At 47.3% G+C, this 16,401-nt stretch overlaps 2 protein-coding genes across 10 annotated transcripts in view; both read right to left on the bottom strand.

The window, feature by feature from the left end:
* The window catches only part of WSCD2 (WSC domain containing 2), a 125,905-nt gene extending 118,505 nt beyond the window's left edge, over positions 1-7,400 (bottom strand). For 2 of the 5 annotated variants that reach the window (XM_050749760.1, XM_050749757.1), the window contains exon 1: positions 6,764-7,342. The gene's annotated coding sequence lies outside the window, so the exon portion shown is untranslated. The other 3 variants (XM_050749755.1, XM_050749759.1, XM_050749756.1) reach the window with 2 other exon arrangements.
* ISCU (iron-sulfur cluster assembly enzyme) overlaps positions 1-16,401 on the bottom strand; it is a 627,706-nt gene that overhangs the window by 429,115 nt on the left and 182,190 nt on the right. The window lies entirely within an intron of this gene.

The following is a 16,401-nucleotide window of genomic DNA, read 5'->3' as shown; positions in this document are numbered from 1 at the left end:
TCAGTGTCCACATGGGTCAAGTGGAGACTGGAACCCCTTAACTCACAGGACTGTCACAAGGATTCAGTGAGAAAATGGAAGTGAAGCTCTGATTACAATGCCAGGCACTGTAAACACCCTGCATACAGAAGCCGTGGTGATCAGGAATGTCCGTAGGTCAGGGTCCCGCAGGGCCACCTTGGAGCACAGGCCAACATATATTAAGGCTTTAGTGCTACTCCAATTAGAAAAGAAAATGGAACCATAAAAAGCTGCACTGGAGAAGTCCTTTGTGATGATATGTAACTTCTCTCCCATTCTATAGATGGGAAAACTGAGGCCCAAAGAGGGGAAGGGACTTGCTAAAGGCCACTAAGTCAGTTGGTGAAGAGCTGGGATTCAGACCTCTTGACTTCCCACTCAGAAACTCTTTTCCCAGGACCATCGTCACCTGCCTCCTACTGTCTGTGTGGCCTTGGGTTGTCTCTCTCCCTTTCTGGGTCTCCATCTCTCCATCTAAGAATTATCCAGCTCACAGTCTCTGGAGTTGCTGCACCTCTTCTGACCCTCCAGATGCCTGACCTGTGGATGAAAGCAAACCCCATATGTCACCTGACTCACAATAATTCAGCCAAATTCATCGAATTCTTGCCTTGGTCATCCTAGTTCAAAGCCCAGGACCCTAGCTGGGATTTTAGCTCATGGGTCAGCAAGTTTTTACTGTAAAGGGCGGGATAGTAAGTATTTGAGGTTTTGCAGGCGATGTGATCTCTGTCACAAATACTCAACATTGCTGTTGTAGCTTGACAGCAGCCATAGACAACAGGTCAATGAATGGGCTTAGCTGTGTTGCAATAAAACTTTATTCACAAAAACAGGCAGTGGGCCAGATTTGGCTTGTGGGCCATAGTTTGTTGACCTCTATTCTAGACCATTCCAAGCTGAGTCCGATATTTCCTCTGGGATTAGAGTAACCAGCTTGTCCTGGTTTGTGTGGGACTCTTTCAGTTTTAGCACTGAAAGTCCTGTATCCTAAAGAAACGTCTCAGTTTCAGACAGTCAGGCAGTCAGGATGATTGGTCACCCTGTCTGGGATCTGGAGGCCCCTGCTTTCTCTCATCTCTGCATTGCTCTGGCAGTGACATTCAACTGTCTCTGCCATAAGGAGGAGGAGGAAAAAGAATAGGAGGAAGAAGAGTTATTGTTTATTGTGGCTTCCAGCAGGCAAGGCACTGTGTGAAGGACTTTGCCAACATTACTTTGTTTGATCCTTATAACAATCCAGTGAGGTGGGGCTGAAGTTGCTTCTGGTAAAGGGTAAAGTCTGGACTGGAACCCAGCTTCATCTGCCTCCAGAACCCAAGTTCTCCTACTGCTTCCTTAGACTGTAAGCTCACTGAAGACAGAGCTGGGATCTCTCATTTCTGCATCTTCAGTGCCCAGCACAGAGTATGATGCTGAGAAGATTCTGAGCAAACACTGAATATCAGCAAATACTAATGCTGAATGAATACCTGAATGGATGCATGGATGGATGGATGGATGGACGGACGGACAGTCGGACGGATGGATGGATGAAGTCTCACCACATTCAAATAGACACTTCCCACTTCTGTGACATGATTTATTTCTGCCAACCAAACCTCCAGGTGAGTTAAGGGGGGAAATGTCAAATGTATATTATGACATCAGTTACATAAAACATGCCTGCTGACACTGGGAGGCAATATGACATCATGGTTAAAAACACAGTCTCTGACATCAGGTGATCTGTGTGCAAATCCCAGAAAGCCTGGCTTATGAGCTGTGTCACCTGGGCAAGTCATTCATTCTCTGACAGAAGACTAGATGATACACAAGGCTCCTGGCACAGTGTGTGCACCTGGTAAACACTTTGTACATGTTACTTATTATTATTAGTGTTGATGTTAGGATGGACAGAAAGCAAGGTAGGAATGGGGCACCAACAGTGAGAAGTACAGGTGCTCATTATGCACCTCTGAATCAGTACCAGGGTCAAACAGGAGAAAGAAATATAGACGACTTACTGGTAACTGCATCAGTTAGCTATGACCATGACAATGGTGTGTAACAAACAACCAGAAAACCCTAGTGAGATATCTATGAGAGGCATTTATTTTACTGATCCGCTTGTGACCAGCTGGAACTTGGCTGAACTCATCCCCTCACCAAGGTCGGGGCTTAACATGTGCCCATTCTAGGGCCAGACTGAGAGGGCAGCTCTTCACCTAGCCATGGCAGAAACACACAAAGTCCCCTAAGGCCTAAGCTTGGAATGGGTACACTATCTCTTCTACTTCACTCTAATGGCCAAAGCTGGTCACATGGCTGAACCCCAAAGGGAGGGAGCAGGGGCATAAGCTTTGCCTCCTCCTTGAATGAGAAGAGCAGTGACGTCTTATGGCTAAGGGCATGGATACAGGGAGGAGGGATGAAATGGGAACAGTGATGCTTCCACCCCAATAACCAGGCACTGGCGGACCTTGAAAAGGGGCCCCACAGTGGCCCAGCCCTGCCCTCCTCACCAGCTTCTCACCTCAAGGTTCTGCCTCATGAGCTCTTGAGCAAAATCTGGAAGGCCCGTTAGCAGCAATACTTGTGGTCCATGGGGAACCAGAGACCCACCCATACCCCACCACAGTCCCTATCTTCCCAACATCTGGACCTGCTCCAGGGAGCCATTAATCTCGGGCAATTTCTTTCCTCACTTGATTTGTTTATTTAAGGAAAACAAGTTGCTCTTAATTAGAAACACTGCTGTCGAGATGTTCAGCACATCCTAGGCTGCCTATTTTCAGACCTTCTGCCTAAAATTATACCTGTGCTTTTAACATCTGCGAGTTTGTTCAGCAGCCGTCCTAAGTGGAGGCTTCTGGCGAGATAGATTTGGGCTGTTACAGAAGGTGAGGGAGGCGGGGGCAGGGGGATACACCAGGCTTTGGAGCACTGCAAGGCAAAGGCACTTGGAAAAATGAGCACGCAACATCCAACACTGTGCTCAGAGCTGGCACCAATTGCTGAATCAACACTCGGAAGGTGCACGGCACAAGCACAGTTCAGTCCTGTGGAGCAGGGAGAAGAGTGATCGTAAAGGTTCAGAGACAGTTTTTGCTTGGAAGCTCTCAGGTATGTTCACACCCCTCTACCCACACACTTGTTTATACCCCTAGAGACACTCAGACACACCCTCAGAGATGTGCATGCTTAGAAGTACACACATACACACAGACATGCACGAAAGTTACACTGCTGCACAAACAGGCAAACACGCTCAGAAAAATACACATGCATGCCCATAGACATGCAAAAAGATACAGTACAACACCACTCAGAAATTCGCTCATACATGAGACATGCACAAAAGTTACACTGGAACACACAGAAATACACCTTCAGAGACACTCGCATGCACACAGACACACTCAAGTGTACACTGCAACTGACACACCCAGATACTGACACTCACAAACACACACATACACACAGAGATACGCTCAAGTGTGCAATGCTACACAGAGGCACATATACTCAGAAACACCTGTATATATGTCGAGAGATCCACAAAAAGTTCACACTGTAACACACACAGGCACACACCTATAGAAACACACATGTATACGCAGACACAATCAAATGCACACTCTAACATTCACAGATACACATGTTCAGAAACTTACATATACACAGAGACATTCATAGCGATTACACCACAACAAACAGACACACACATACAGAGACAATCAGGTGTGCAATGCTACACATACATATGCACATAGAGGCACACACAAAGGTACATTAAAAAACATGCAGATACATAATGCCTGTAAGTGCACAGCACCAGCTCACACTCACATGGCTGTATGCACATGTGTACAATCACATATATGCCGGCACTGAGAAACGCCCACACAGACATGCAAATAACACACACAGCTATGAAAACATGCACCAGGCAGACAGTACAGCTTCATAAACACGGGTATTTCTGCACAGACCCCCTAGAGCACACATGCGCATCTGTGCAGGCATGCACCTGCTTAGCCCAGACACACATGACTCACATATATACAACTGCTTAACATTCACAAGCGTATATACATACCCACCCTTGCACCGATTTAAACGTGCACCCATTCTCTTGCAGGCATGCACACACACACTCATAAATCCATAGACATGCACACTCAAGCTCATAAATCCATCAGACACCAAGTACACACTCACATTGACACTATTCACACTTATGATTCTCATGTAAGTTATGCTCACACAAGCACATGAGCACACTCCTGCATGAGAATGCACACATATGCACACATTCACACAGGTGTCCACACACACACCTTACTCTACCATGAAAGCAAATTTTTCGTTTTTCTCAGAGTCTTAAAAGTCAAGTCTACAGACTAAGCAAGCACACAGTGGAATTGCTCCTGTCCCCCATGAATTCAATCCATGTCACTGGGATGGGGTCTGCCTTCCCCACTGATGGTTTCAGCATACACCTGGGGCAACCCACAAGCCTCAGAACCACGCAGAAAATAATCTCACTGACCAGTCCACTGCATTCCCTGACAATTTCAGCATCCTCCCATGTGAGCATACGCATGCACACACACACACACACACACGTACACACACACTGCTGTAAGACACTTCTTTCCCCAGCGTGACTTGTCCTGCCAAGAACAGTAGCCTTGTCTGCCCAGCATGGGGTAGTTCTCAAGCATCAGCTGACTGAGTGCCCTACACGCAGACATCCTGAACTTCTCTGCCCTGGTCCCTAGAGAGCTGCAAAGTTGAAGCCATGGAGACTGCCTACCTCCACCTCTTGATGTCCTGGCGATGCAGCAGCTGGATGCACCCAGAGCTCCCAGACCACCGTGGGCTCCCCACTAGGAGTGGCTGGTCCAGCAGAGATTTTATGAGAAAGCAGAGAGAGGGCGGGGACTGCAGTGTCAGGTGACTGGAGAGAACAAGGGCCCTGCCATGCAGTCAAGGATCACCTGGTGTTCGGTGGGACAGGGCCAGCCTCCCTGGGGAAAACAGCATCCAGATAGATGCCCACACACAAGACCCGAAAGCAGGTAGCCTTGGCACCGTGGAGCTTCACTCTTTGCTAAACTCTACACTCAGCACCCTCCAGGCACCATCTCAGTTAGCCCTCTCAACAGCTCTCTAAAGTAGGAACTGTGAGCTCCCCATCCTACAGTGGAGGAGCCGAAGTGTGGAGAGGGAAGTGACTGGTCAAACTCAGATCTGATCTGAGACCTAGGTTTCTTAAATTCTAAATTAAGATCCCCTCCTGGGATTATGAAAATCTCATCAGTGACAATCACTCAGGGCCATAGAGTGTCTGAACTGAACTGGGACCTCTGATGATACATGAAATCTCTTCATTTTTGAGAAGCCGCAACTGAAGCCCAGAGAGGTCTAGTGATTTGCCCAAAGTCACACAGCAAATGAGAGCCAGCTTGAAGCTCAACCTCCTGACCCAGACCCAGGGCTTTTTCCAGGACATCAACGTCAGATTCTGACGCCCTGGAGGAATTCTTGGGTTTTGGCAGCCTAGGGGTGCAGCTCCTAACTTGGCCTGAGATCAGAATCCCACGTCACACCCCAAGAACTGTTTTTTTTTAAAACACAGTAATGCTACTCCTCAGAGGCAGATGACAAGCCCAAGTAGGTAGCACCATGCCATCTATGGGGCTATGACCACAGGGGCAGCTCCAAAATGATCCTCAGAGACCAGGTGACCTCCTTGGAGCATGCTTTTTACTAATAGAAAAAAACCATCTAACCAAACTCACGAGCTGTGTGCGGGGCTCAGCAGAGCCTCTAGAGGCCTGGAGTGTGAGGATGAGAATGCCAGGAGCCCCTCTCCATGTGGCCCTTCCAGCCCCTTTTCTGCAAAAAGTTTGCACCTCCCCAGGCTCCAATAGGAATGGTCTCATTGAGCAGCCCAGGAAACTTCCCCTATTTTTTTGCTCACCTAAGGAGTAGCCCCTTTGAAGCTGTAAGAATTAGGAAGTGACCTCCACCCTTCCTAGTGGTTCTGCCAAGGAGGTGAGTTGGCTCTTTCGAAGATACCTGGGGCTGCTGGAAGGGCTTGCAAGAAGGCGATTTGGCTGAGTTGGTCCCCTAGTCTCTAGTTCCCTCTCTCTCTTTAGAGACACACACACACAAACACACACACACGCACACGCACGCACACCCCAGAATGGACATAAGCAAATCTGCAAGGCACCCTACACAAAGCCCATTGCCTGGGCAGCTCTGGCTGTTGGCATCAGATGACAGGCAGCCTCATTCACCAGAGTATCACCCCCAAGAAACATCTTCTACAGCCAACTTGGAAATATGACTAGCTCCCTCTCCCTTGGAACTCTGCACTGGCCAGAAAGAGGGTGATTCATAAATCAAATTTACGGGGCCCACTGCCTCCCCGCTGGCCCACCTCCGCGGGAGAAGCCCTTGACTGCATGCGTGTAGGGGGCACAGGAATGCCCAGAGGAAAGATGCCTGGATGAGCCGGAATGTCCCACCCTCTGCCAGAAGAGAGAAAGTTTGTCATCTACGCAGAGCTGGGCTGTCACCACTCTGGGTTCTTCACTCGCCGGGCTCTGGACAACGAGCCCCCGACCTGCGGGGAAGCGTCTGGAAAGCGAAGCCCAGATCTGGGGACAGAACACATTTCGCACCAGCTCCGCGCCCCGCTCCCTCCTGGAACCCTCTTCCCAGGGCCAGGCACCTGAGTCCTTACCTGAAGGGTCTCCGTCACTTGTAAACTCTGCCAGCGGAGCTCAGCAGGCACCCGGGGTCCCTCTCTGCGACTCCCGCGTCCCGCTTGGCGCGCCCGCTCTGTGGGCGCCTTCCCAGCTGCTGCAGTGCCTTCAAGGAAAGCGGAGCCTGGATTTCCTTTCTCGCTACCAAGGCTCCTCCTGCCGGGCCCTGGGGCTATTTCTCCAGGTCTGGCTCAAGGGGCATCCTCTGCGCCTCCAGTGGGAAAGTGGGAGAGTGTGCGCCTTGAATTGCAGCAGCGGCGACAGCGGTGGCCAGGGACGAGGAGGCGGTGGCGACGCCAGCCGGCAAGCCAGGGAGGCGGGCGGAAGCGAGAGGAAGTGAAAGCCGGGCTCCTACGAGCCTGGCGCTCGGGCGGGCGGCACTGCGGGTGCCCCGAACCGCGGCGAGGCCCCGCGCGGGCACCCGCCCAGGGGATGGAGATGCCTGGGCCCGGTGCGCGCAGGACACTGGCTGCGGCTCGGCGCGAGGCTCCAGCCGTCTGGCTCTCGCTGGCTGCCTCGCCCCTGCCTCCTCGGCTGCCTCGCTCGCTCCCCCGGACTTCACGTCTCCAGCCCTAGCTCCCTGCGCCGCTGCCGCCGCCGCCAGCAGCGCGCCTCAGCCCGGCGCGCTCCTCGCACGGAGCCACAGCACTGCCTACCGCTTAACTCCTTGAATGCCACCTGGCCCTCCTGCAGCCTCCCGGGGAGCCGGGCATACCCGGTGCCAGGCCGGCTAAGCATATCCAGCAGGGGCCTCAGCCTTCCAGCCTCAGTGTCCTCTTCTGTAAAATGGGTTCGAGACCCAAGCCCAAGCCATAGGGTCGCTGGAAAAATTCACTGAGCGGATTTCGCAAAGTGCCAAGCTGCCTGACATGGGGAGTGTGCACCTCAAGTGGCAGAGTGCTTGCTGCTGCTGCAACTGCTACTGTTGTCGACCAAGTAGCTTAGCACGGTGCCTTGCAAATAGTAAACACCCAATAAAGCGCAGTTTTGGTTTTTGGTATTTAGTTTGCAGTTTTATCAGGTGATAAGTTTTAGCGGTGTGACCTCTGGGTGATTATGATCACTTGCCCTCTCTGAGTCTGTTGCTTTCCAAGCTCTGTGACCTTGGGCAAGTCACAGCACCTCTCTGAACCTCTGTGTCCACATCTGTAAAATGGGAACAGTAATGCCCGCAGTCAAAGAGTTCCCAGAGAAGCTCTGGCAGAGGAGCCCTTCTCATGACGGGGCAGGACACCTAATGGGAGCTGGACATCTTTTCTTTCTTGATCTGGTTGGTGGCTCCACAGGTGTTTGTGACATGTCGTTGAACTGTTCATTTACATATCAAGTGCTTTTCTGTGCATGGGTTAAATCTTAACCATTTTCTTTTTTGAGTGACGATCCTTGAGCAAAACAGATCTGGGTTCAAGCATGGGCTCTATTACTTTCTGGTTGTGTCACTGTGATCAAGTTATTTCATCTTGAGGAGCCTCAGTTTCCTCGTCTATAAAGTGGGAACAATGATAGTACCTACTTGATAGGTGATATAAGGATTAAAGGGTTTCAAGCAAAATGGCAGATGTGAAGCTTGAGGCCTGAACTCAACCAGTATCTGCTGGTACTGATCACATATTCTACAGTATTATATGTGTCCCATAGTAAAGGGGTGTCTGGGAAATAACAAAGAGAACTGAATTTGAATCTCTGCCACAGTTGCCAGGTAAAATACAGGATGCCCAGTTAAAATTTTAGTATAAGTCTGAAGTTTTACATGGGATATACTTTCACTATTTTTTTACATTGTTTACTTGGAATCCAAATATAATTGGATGTCCTTCATTTTATTTTGCTGCATCTTGCAATCCTAACCCCATAATTATCAGCTGTGTGTCCTGGGGTAAATGACTTAACCTCTCTGGCCTTGGTTGCCCAATCTGTAAAATGGGACTAAAGATTTCTTCTAATGTTGACAAGAGAATGAAATTGATTAAAGTGAGTGGGTGTTCCTAGCGGCACATAGTAAGCCCTCCACATTTGTTCCATACGCTTCCTGTCAATCACATCCCTCCTCTTCTGTTCTTCCTCTTTTTCCCTACCTGTCTTGAGGTCGCCAGGCCTCTGCACAAGCATTGTTTAGCCCTCTTGCTGGCCTTCAAAACTAGCAGATTACGATTAGCTATAAAAGAATAAGCAGTAAAGTTTTAGAATTTTCGTCTAAAACACACACGCAATCAATTTTGCTAAGAAGGGATGAAGTCTCTTTTTTCTAGACCTAACCATTGAGCACACTCTAATTTTTGCTAAGGGCTTGTGCTCCACCCCTGTGTATCCCTGACATGATTTGTGTTTCAGGTTTCTGAGAGGAGCCTCATCGTCTCTCGTTGCCTTTTATTTCAGCTCAGAATTTTATTGTTTCTGGCTGAAGTCTGTTACAGGACTCACGGAGGAGGGAGAAGAAACAAAGCAATCTTTGAAATAAATTATAAAGAGCAAAACAGGGTGATGTAAGAGAGTTTCCGAGCATTAAGATCGGCCGACGCCTCCGAACTACGTTCATAAAACGAGTCACTACCCCGTACATCACTGTCATTTGAACCACAGTGTCTAAAAATAGGATTTGCTCTAATTTCCTCAGTAGCTGGAGCAAGTGAAGAGAATGTGTGAGTAGTGAGTGGGCTGTGTCAGGCGGTAAGTAACTTCCCTTAGATGGTATTGCTCTATTGTGGAAAGAAGGGGACTCGCCTTCAGAAATGTCAGGCATATCCTGACAGAGCTCAAAGGGTTGAGATGAAGGACTCTGGAGTCAGCCAGACCTGGAATGGAACCCCAGCTCTGCCACCTCCTAGCTGGGTGGCCTTGGGTAAGTTAATTAACCTCTCTGGGCCTTATCTTTTACAAAATTGAAAGAATAGTATTTCTAACTTTATAAGCATTTTGTGCAGATTAACTGATAGGCTCATACAGACAGTTTACCACAGTGTTGACCATGCATGTATTATGCACGCGAGCCATGACCTGTTATTATAATGATTCCAGATGGACAGTATATATCCAAGGCAAAGTGTGGATGTCATTTATTTAGGGCACTGGAGAGAATTCTAGTCTTGGAATTCAAGCATGTGTAAGTGTCGCATATTTTTTTTTTCAGGTAAAAAACAACTGACTCACATTACTATTAATATGTGACAGGGAGAATGAGGTTGGGAAGAGGGAGTTGCAAGGGGTCACTGTGACTTTGTCCTAGGGGCAGATATACACTGAAGGAGGTCTTTGAATTCAAGGAACTTGGGTGCAGTGTCCACGATAGGTTGGTCATAACCTCCACAGTCCTGTGTTTCTCCATCGTCCATGGAATCTCTCCGCTCCTTGGCCACTCCATTTAGAGCCCTACTGTGAGCTCTCAGCATCCTCCTAGCCCATCTGATGGAGGTTGATGCTTGGTCTCCCAAGCAAACTCCTGGAGATCAAGAGCTGTGTCTTGTAACCACTTCTCTGTTCCTAGCACCTGACATAGGGCTTGGCACATAGTAGGTGCTCAGGAAAAAGTTGATGAATGAAGAAAACTGTCCAGTATTATCATAAATATATAGAAATTAGAAGAAAACCTGGTATCTTAGTCTGTTTGGGCTGCTGTCACAAAACATGGTAAACTGGATGGTTTACAAACAATAGAAGTTTATTTCTCATAGTTCTGGAGGCTGGGAAGTCCAAGGTCATGGCACTAGCAGATTTGGTGTTTGCTGAGGGCCTGCTTTTTGCTGGTTTATAGATGATACCTTCTCACTGTGCCCTCACATGGTAGAAATGGCTACCTAGCTCTTTGGAGACTCCTTTATATGGGCACTCATCTCAATCATGATGGCTCCACCCTCCTACTCTGATCACCCCCCAAAGTCCCCAGCTCCTAACATCATCACCTTGGAGGCTTGGTTCAACATATGCATTTTGGAAGGACACACATATTCAGACCAGAGCCCCTGGTATGATCAGGAGAGGTCATCCATCAAAAGTTCAGTATACAAATGTAGAATAATATATATTTCAGCACTTTTTAATGGTGGAAAAATGGAAGGAATCTAAATGCCCATCAACAAAAGAATGGATGGATCAATTCCAGTATATTCTTAAAGGAGAGTACCATGCAGCAGTGAAAATTAATGAGCTGAAACTCTATGTATCATCACAGATAAATCTAAAATACTATAGTGTTGAGTGGGGGGAAAAAGCAAGTTGCCATAGGACGCATATAGAATTTTACTATTTAATAACATGCAAAAACCCGAAAAGCAATTCAATATGTTTTTATGCATACATATATGTAGTAAAATCATAGAAACATGATGGAATGATGAGCACCAAATTCAGGAGAGAGGTTAACACAGCTGGGAAGAAAGTGCTTTGGGAGGGTTTGCAAAGAGCTTTAAGTGTGTTTTTCATGTTCTGTTTCATAGAAGTTTGTTCTATTATTCTTTACACTTTTTTGTATGCCTGAAATATTTGATTAAAGAAAAAAGGATGATGCCACAGCTAAAAGTCAAGACCAGAGTGGAACTGGCCTCATTTCTACCCCATTCTAAAATTTGTTGGCTATGTGCCTTGAGCAAGGGATTTAACCTCTCTGAGCTTCAGTTTCCTAAACATGATTCTTCCAATGTGATTTCCTTGAAGAATTAAATAAGATAAGCTACAGAAATTGTTTAAAGCAATATGAACACTCAACAGATAACTATTGTCATAATTATGACTCGTCAACAACAAGTCAGTCTCAAATTATTTGAGGGCTGGAAGCATCTCAGAAGATCATCCATTGCTAACCTTTCTTTACAGGTGAAATCCTTGAGACTAACAAGATTAAGTTGCCCGAGGTTGTATGAAATTCTCCACGTGCATGGAGGGTCCTCCTGGGTGAGGTACTGTATGGGATTTCCACTTTAATGTACTTCCTACAAAATCTCTAGAAACCTTTACTTCATTCCAGGGGACAAATGACAGTCAGATAGCAGACTGTGAAAGCTAGGACACAGATCCCAGAGGCAGGGGACAAGTGCAGCTTCAGGAGTCCTAACATGGTTTCACCCCTTCTCCCAATCCAAAATGTATTTATATCATCTTGAAAGAGATTAAGAATGATAGTCCTATAAGGCCATACTTTTCTAATTAAAATTTTAAATAACAAAAAATTTGACTCAGCTTGGGCAACAAAGTGAGACCCTGTCTCTATATATATAAAAAAAAAATACAAAAATTAGCTGAGCATAGTGGTTCATGCCTGTGGTTCCAGGTACTCAGAAGGCTCAGGTAAAATCACTTGAGCCTAGGAGGTTGAGGCTGCATCAAGCCAAGGTCATGCCACTGCACTCCAGCTTAGGCAACACAGCCAGATCGTATCTCTAAAAAGATTTTTAAAATTTGGTACTTAACACAAATGGGCATATATTTTCACAAAGATACACATCCTAGAATGTGTATTTATAATATTTATAATAACCCCAAACTGGAGCCAAATATCTGTCAGTGGAAGAATGGGTAAATAATGCCAAATTCATTCATGCCCAATCTGTTCCGTCCTCTGCAAAGCAGGCACCAAGGTGGAATTAGAAGTGCAGAAGGTGTACTGGAGGAAACTTCCATTGGAATATAATATTCCATGGAATACTAGACAGCAGTAAAAATGAATGAAGTATGGCTACCATACAATCACATGGATGAATGTCACAAACTGAATGTTAAACAAAGGAAGCCAGACCTGGGGGAGCACACATGGTCTGCTGCCATTTATGTAAGTTCAGAAATTGCAAAACTAACCAAGCTGCTAGAAGAATGGTTACACTTGGATGGGAAGTTGTTACTGGAAGGGGGCTAGTGGGCCAGGGAGGATTTCTGGGGGCTGAAATATTGATCTGGGTGCTGGTTACATGAATGTGTTATTTGTAAAACTGCATCAAGCTGAACCCTTATTTGTACACTTATGTACATATGTTAGACTTCAGTTAAAAGTGTTTTTTAAATGTAAAAATTTGTAAATTTCAGTATTTTAACCTTTATCAGTTACCAATGCCTAAGCACCATCCTGGATGGAGCCACATAATAAGGGGGGGCGGTAAATGTAAGACTCTAAATTAGCGTCCCCTCCTAAACCTTGACCTTGAACATACTAGCCAGAGCCAGCTTTCATTTCAGGCTCTCTGAAAAGAGAATTGTCTACATAGAACCAGGCCAGGTGGAGACGAGGGCCATTACTTAGGACATGTGATCCAGAGAGACAGGCAAACCACCAAAATTATTTGATTTGGCAGATTCCCGAGCTCAAATGACCCAGATAATGGTCAAACTGCCATAGTGACACCACACATTGCAGCCAAAATATCTGCGAGGTGGACCCTTTCGCTGGGACCATATCTGTGGGCAGAGAGAACAGATGCCTCCCTCAGGTCTGGTTTCTGCAAGAAGAGCCGTGGGAGCTCTTTGAGAGACTGCAGAGGCCACGGAAAGGTAAGGCAGCCTGGGACGCCCAAGGGGCTCCTGGTAGGCCCCCACCTCCTGCCATCGTGCTCTGTGGTTCCTCCCACACCCTTGCCAGAATACACATGGCTCTGAGCCATTGAGCATGGATTATTTTATTTAATCCTCATTTAATCCAACAGCCTAGGAGGGAGGCAATAGCACTACTTTTTTATTATTATTTTTGCAACGGAGGAAACTGAGGCTCCAATGAGTCACCCAAATGTGAACACCAGAAAGGAGTGAAATCATTTATTAAACTATTTATTTTTGAACTGATTCTCTCCTCAGCCACACCCTCTCCCACCCTTCCTTCCTCCAGGAGCACTGCTGCCCATGACTTGCCCCAGCTACTGAGGCATCAGGCCTCGGTATGAACCTCACTTCTGTAGGACACTCAATCCACTCTGTCCTCTGCAAAGCAGGTACCAAGGTGCAATTAGAAGCACAAAAGATTTACTGGAGGAAACTTTCATTGGAGGTGGAGGCTAGAGAGAGAGGGAAGTTAGAGAGGAGGGAGGTTGGAGAGACAGCAGACAGTGCCTTCAGACTGTGTGATGCAGGCCTGACCCCTGGGAACGGAGAGGAGGAAGGAAGGAAGGCTACACAGAAAGAGCCTTGGACTGTAGCACAGTCCTGAGAAAGTCTCGGCCAGCCCAGCAAGAATCTGGAGAAGACTGCTCTTTGGTGGGTTTGGATTCTCAGGTTAGGCATGGATGTCCCTGCCTGCTTGTCTTCAGTGGACCATAGGTTCACTCCAAATGTTCTACAGAAGGCAAACATGAGCATTAGTTTATTCAGTGAATTGGTTATGGAGTGGGGAGCAGATTGTCTCTTAAGAGCATCCACGGTAATTATTTATTGCGTGGCTGTCTTCCCTCCGGACTATAAACTCCACAAGGGCAGGAATCATCCTGTTCAGAGAGCAACCTGGCAGAGTGGATACTCCATGAATATCCGTGGACTTACAGACTCTTCTGACCAGTTCCTCTGTGTCTGTTGATTGCCACACACTTCCTGAAGATGTTCCATGCAGTGTATTTTAATGATATAGGTGAGGGATTAGATGTTGGATCTGGGTTCAAGTCTTAGACTCAGCTCTTCCTAACTGTGTGACCTTAGGCAGGCCATCTCACCTCTTTGAGCTTCAGTTTACTTATCTGTATAATGGAGACAATAATCTCTACCTGTAGAGTTGTTTTGAAGGTCAAATGCTACAATAATATTTTTGTCATTATTATTAAAATGAATAGACTTATCATATATAGATGGTTACTTTCAGTATTTCCATGATTCCATAAACTGTAGGGCCACAGTCTCCAAGACATGAATATTATCTTTTTTTTTTTTTTTTTTGAGACCGAGTCTCGCTTTGTCGCCCAGGCTGGAGTGCAGTATATTTTCCGCCTCCCGGGTTTACTTCTCCTGCCTCAGCCTCCCGAGTAGCTGGGACAAGGCGCCGACCACCTCGCCCGGCTAGTTTTTTGTATTTTTAGTAGAGACAGGGTTTCACCATATTAGCCAGGATGATTCATCACCTCAAAGTGCTGGGATTGGCCACCGCGCCCGGCCGAATCTCTTCCATGTCATGATTCAGCACACATTGGACATCAAAGGAACAGTACTGAGCAGAGATTATCTTTTATCATCATTTGTTATCTGTTCAGTTAGCTGTACCACAAGCCTGCCCTTAAATGCAGGATCCATATCTAATTTGTCTGTGTATCGCTAGCACTTAGCAATGGCCTTACACATTGTAAGGACTCAATACATGCAAGTTTCTGACCCCCAGCTGGAGCCAAAGCCACATGCCACATGCATTTGTTGATTTAATCCTTGCAACAGACCCCCATGGCAAGTGTTGTTCCCATCCTGCAAATTGAGAACCTGAGGTCCAAGAGATGAAGTGACTTTCCCAAACTCACAGAACTTGCAGGTTTCAGGCCTAGGTTATTCTGGCTCCACCCTGGGGATTTTCCACTGGGACACGTGGCTGTCAAGGCTGGCAAATGGGTCAGTCCCAGATGCAGTCTAAAATGTAGCACGATGCCCTCATTCTCTCAGGGGACTCCAGCCTGGCCTCCAGAGAAATGATCTTGGAAAGCAGCCTCTTCTGGCACGTTCCAGTTTAGACACACAAGCCTCCTGGGAACTCTGAGAGTAATGGGCTCATGGGCTGGATGATTTTTACCTTGCGGTTTGCAGGAATCAGCCTGACCTGGTTACAGAACTGCTCCAAGAAGCTTCAGTCTTTTGAATGTCATTTTCCCCCCAGGACTTCACAGTTCAAACCTTTTGCATGTGAATACACTTACGAGCCACAGCCCGTTCATAACAACAGCAACATTTACTGAGCTCCTAGTCTGCGTAAGTCCAGGGTCCACTGATCCGGAGCCCTCACATCCATTTTGGCCTTGCAATCTTACTACTGCCATGAAAGGCAGGTATTCCCCAGATGGGAAGACGGAGGCTCAGGGAAAAGTTAGATCACCTGCCCAGTGTCACAGTGCTGGGAATTGGTGCAACTGAGATCTGGACCTCACCCAGCCAGGGTCTGAGCAAGAGACAGGGAGTCAACACTCAGGCAGCCAGAATGGAGCTTGCTGTTCCACCGCCCACCTCTGAAGCAGGAGCTCTTTAAAGACATATGGGGACATCGTTGTCCTTGGCACCCTGCCTCCTCTCACCATCTTGTCCATCCCCCAAACCCAGCCACAACAATCTTTTAGGACAGACACAGTTCTGGCTACACCCAGCTCCTGCTTAAGACCTCCAAGCGGCTTCCTAGCACACACAGCTAAAAGCCCAAACTCCTCCACTCAGTGCTAAGGCCTTTTGACATCTGGCCTCAGATCCACTTCCTGCTGCATTTCCACAACTCCCCTCCACTCTCCAGGGCAGATTCTCCATGCCTCCCCCGCCATGCCCTACTCCTTTACTGCCTTACCTTTGAGTGGTTTTCTCTCCTTGGACTGCCCTTTCCTCCCTTCCATTGTTCCATCCAACAAACTCCTGCTCAGCCTTGTGTTTCACATGTTGCCTTCCTTTGGGATGTCTTAGTTTCTAGAACCCCAGGGCCTCACTAATATAGCAGGACCAGGGAGAATAGACGGAAACTGGTGTGGCCAGTTGACTC

The sequence above is a fragment of the Macaca thibetana genome, chromosome 11, assembly GCF_024542745.1.
Source record: "Macaca thibetana thibetana isolate TM-01 chromosome 11, ASM2454274v1, whole genome shotgun sequence".
NCBI lineage: Eukaryota > Metazoa > Chordata > Mammalia > Primates > Cercopithecidae > Macaca > Macaca thibetana.
The sequence above is the reverse complement of the archived record's forward strand: the minus strand, read 5'-3'. Positions and strand labels throughout refer to the sequence as shown.